Source organism: Arachis ipaensis, chromosome B08, assembly GCF_000816755.2.
Source record: "Arachis ipaensis cultivar K30076 chromosome B08, Araip1.1, whole genome shotgun sequence".
Lineage (NCBI taxonomy): Eukaryota > Viridiplantae > Streptophyta > Magnoliopsida > Fabales > Fabaceae > Arachis > Arachis ipaensis.
The window spans coordinates 1,165,292-1,170,217 of record NC_029792.2 but is presented as its reverse complement, the minus strand read 5'-3'; positions in this window follow the sequence as shown (position 1 = coordinate 1,170,217).

Genomic DNA, 4,926 nt, shown 5'->3' with positions numbered 1-4,926 from the left:
TTAGGATTCAGTTAGTAAAAGTTATATATATATTTTCTAATATAATATGTTGGGTTATTAGATTATTCAATCGGGTCGAGTTTTACATCTTTTAGCTTGATATTCAGATTAATTAAGGTTGGTTATGATTGAATTTTACCTAATTAGATTCAATTATTCGTTAAGTAGTATTTCATAATAATCGAGTCGAATCGAATTTAAATGGTTTAATCGAATTATCCGTATCTGCTTATATTTTTATTAACAAATAATTTATAACAGATTTGAGTTTTATTTAAACATTTATTCTTAATCAATAAAATTATTATATATACAAATTAAAATTTAAACATTTAAAAATTATTTAATTATATGAATAAGTTAATCACTCCAATAAATCCAAATGGATTGTTGTGAGTCTAATTTTATCTGACCTTTTAGTGTTAACCCAATGAATCTTTCAAGTTAAACGAGTATAAAAATGGTGCATTATTATGGTAAATTAGTGAGCATATATGAAGCTAAATTAAGGGAATCAATGGTTACTTGTGGGAGGAGAAAGGGAAGTTAAAGAACCGATATATAACAGAAGTAGTGCTTTTTATTTATGATATGATGTGAAGTATAAGCATCATCTGATTACATTTCCGTTACAACTTCCAAATCCCACAACCAAAGCAAATAAATTAATTAAATCAACTCTAAATCAGCAACTTAACTTGAATTGGTTTCCATTGCAATTGCAAGTACCCAACCTCTTATTTTCCATGCTTTTTCAACAACCTGCAGGCAGCAACCTAACTTTCCCAACCACATTAATTCATGTATTCAGATTTATTAGAATTTTTAAAAGAAAAAAGTAAACTACCATTTCTACCTACGAAAGTTAAAAACGCTGACATATCTACCTATAGAAAAAAGGAAATTATCATTTGTACTCATGAAATATGGATTTCGCATAACAAAATTATCCAAACACTAAAAAATTACCTAAAATCCTTAAATTATCATTTGTACTCATGAAATATGGATTTCGCATAACAAAATTACCATTTGAGATTAGAAAGAGAAAGAGGAGTGGTGGCTGGGTGAAGAGGGTTAGGGTTAGAAAGGTGATTGGGTGAAGGAGGTGGTGTGATGGTGAAGATAAGTGTAATTTAGGGATTTTAGGTAATTTTTTAGTGTTTGAATAATTTTGTTATGCGAAATTCATATTTCATGGGTACAAATGATAATTTCTTTTTTCTATGGGTAGATATATCAACGTTTTCAACTTTTGTGAGAAGAAATGGTAATTTACTAAAAAAGAAAAGGTTGAACTTTGGATTAAAAGGCTTGTGATTTCTATCAAAAAAAAAATGCATAAATATGATGGTTTAGTTTAAATTAAAATGACTAGCTATATAAAATGAATAGATGTGATGCATTATATTATATGTGTTATTGATTAGTTATTTATAAATATTAAATTATTAATTAAAATTGAAGGCAATTTTCTATATAAATTGAACAAGGGATTACTGAAGTAACAGATAATAATTTTTTATGATTTCATTTATTGTTCAAGAATTTTGTTAATGAGTATTTTTAAACATTTGCAAAAGTTTTTAATTTTTATATATATTTAAAGCTAGAAACATTATTTTTGTTGTAAAATTTAATGCATAGCATTGTAGTACAAAGTTGGAGGGATGGTTTGGTTGCTTGCTTGTAGGGTGAGAAACCAAAGAATCAATGTCGTGTGTCATACAAAGCCACAAAAATAGTTTCGTAGTCACTGGTCAAATTTTGTAGACAACTTTTTTTTAATAACTTGCATCAAAATCTTTTTTATATAGCTCAAGGTACTTAAGATAGTCACAAATTATTAATACACAATAATTAAACTTTAAAAATGATAAAATATTAATAAGATAAACACGATAATACCTGTTAAATCATTAATATCTTATTATATCCATGCTTTTATTTTTATATTTTATGAGATTAATATTGTTTTTTTTAAATACATATATATGATGTAGTCTTTTAGAATTCTCGTCAATGATATAGGCCAAACAAGAACTTGAGAGATACACTTTCCTTTTCATTTTCCCCACTTGATTTCACCTTTCATTAATGTGGTGGTTATGTAATCTCAAGTTGGAGAGGTACTTTACTCCCTTTAGTGTATATTGTGAACAGTTTAGTACATAGTTGGTGATTAGCTGTGATCCAATCTAACTTCTAAGTTCTAACTCAACAAAATAATAATAATAATAATAATAAGGTTTAATTACTGTTCTTTATAGTTTTGCAAAATTTTTAATTAGGTCTTTATATTTTTTTTAATTGGGTTTTTGCACTAATTTTTTTTCAATTAGGTCCCTCTTAGTAATAATTGGCTTAATTTTATAGGGACCCAACTAAAAAAAATAGTGCAGGGACCTAAATAAAAGAAAAAAAAAGGTGTAAGAATCCAATTAAAAAAATATTTTGGTGCAATGACTCAATTAAAAAGAAAAAAAGTATAGGGACCTAATTAAAAATTTCGCAAAACTATAGGGACTAACAGAGTAATTAAACCGCCAATGAGTTATAGCTCAAATGGTATAGTCTTCCCATACTCAATTAAGAGGTCGCGAGTTCGAGTATTTGGTAAAAAAAAAAAGGGGAGTGCTAGGGGTACAATGAAAATTTTGAACAACATGAACAACCACCAATCAAATGAAAATACACTATACCCTAATTTAATGCTACTAATTACATTTACTCTTTTAACCCTATTAATTCACATTGTTTACACATTGTTCAAAAATATTGTTGGTTACTTATATTTTTTCAAAAAAAAAAAAAAAGTAATTAAACCTAATAATAATAATAATAAAGAAATAAATAAAAAAAAGTGGACCCTAGCTTGGCCATTTGCACCAACATTTTCATTGCCTTCAGTACCATTTTGTTGACTATAAATGCATAGCCAGCTCATTTTTTTGCATTACCAGCATATTGGTTTCATCACATAAAACTCCATTTGTAAGCTTAATTACTAATAGTACAACTAATTAAATAAACGAATTAGTACCATGCCCAATATTGCCGGTGCCCTAATTATTTGATAGCATGTGACGTGCACGTGGTCCACAAAATTCATGACATCATAATTTTGTGTGCAACAATGCTCACAGATGAGGACCTATTACATGGGATGCTTCTATAATTCAAAGAATTATTGTAAGAGATGTTTATTCTATAGTATATATGTATTACATTATCTATAATTTTATATTTTTATAGAGATTATCACTGTTAGTACAAAATTCGACATCACAAACAATTCGACTATAGTCGTTTTGACCCACATAATAAACGAATCAATGTATAGATCAGAGGATCGTAACACGAGTTGCTCCATAAGAATCCAAGTCGAAATGTCATAACATAAGTTATTTCATAGAGTATTAGCACTGAGTTCGACTTATCATAGAACGTGAAAAGTAAAATAGAAAATCGAGTTAGTAACTTCTGAGGTCGAAATATATAACAATTACACGTGGTTTTATCCAAAAATACTATATAAAATATGAGACATGAAAATTAAGATAAGATAAAATGTGGGACGCAAATTTAGGAGTCAGGATTTCTAATGGTCAAGAGTCAAGATAGAGTTGTCATGGCCTGAAGAATAGAAAGAATGGAAAGAGAAAAAACAATCTATAAGTTTATTCTTGTGGTTTATGAATAAGAGAAATGTAAAAGTAATAGAGATTTCAATTTGAACACTACATTATCGCCGCATAAAACTTAAAATTGACTCGATAGAAGATAATAGAGTACAAATGCATGTGAATGTTTGAAGTCAATCTTCTTTTATTATTTGATTTGTTTCCTTTGTTTTTTCTTTTAAGTTTCAATTTATTTTTATTACTTTAATTTCCTTCTATGTTATTTTAAACTTCAACCCACTTGTTATTTCATTTATGTTTTTTGTTTAGTTTATTTATTTTCCTTCTTATTATTTTTGTTTTTACATAACCTTATTTCTTTTCTTTGATTATTTTATTTTCAAGCTCTTTACTTTGTTAATTGTATATTTTTTTTAGCTTTATTTATTTTTTTGTGTTGCAATTTATCACAAATATTTTGACATAAGTCGATTCAATACTAATGTTAAATAATTTTTAGATTAAATCTACTTTTTATTGAAAGAATCTCTCCAAATTAAAATCTTGATACAAGTTTAGTCGACACTTCCTATTAAGATCGATAAAAAAAAATTCAAATAAAACAACCACAAAACAATGTGTAACGTAGAGGCGGAGCTTCATATATCACAAGAGGGACAATGACCTTCTTCAATCATTAAATTTTTTTTACAAATCATACATAAATTTTAGCTTAACCCTCTTTAAAATTTTTATTTTATTCTTTGTTCACTGTAAATTTTTTTTACCCTTCTCTCAAGGTTAATCTAGCGCCGTCCTGGTGAAATGCAATGTATATTAGCATGTTTGGAATTTAGTTTATATTTTATTTATTGCTTTTTTATAAATCAACGAATAAAAATTAAAATATATAAATAAAACACATTGGCAATGCTCTACATGTGTAGGGAGGAATCCAAAAATATTATTATGGAAAGTTAGTAATATATATAATATTAAAAAATTATATAATATAAGATATATTAAAAAAATATATCGATAGAGAATATATTTTGAAGTGTAAAAAATATGTGTATACTTTTTACTAATAAAATGTTCGATTCTTCGTATCATAAATTTCATCGATAATAGAATATATGTCAAATTTTTTAACAATTTTTTTTCAATATAATTAAAAGACAATTAGCGAGAAATTCATCTTTCATTTTGTTTATGAGTCATTTTTTACAATATTTATAGCTGAAAAAGATATTTCAGTTGTAGCAATTAAAATAGAGAGAACTAATATCAAATGAATTAAGAA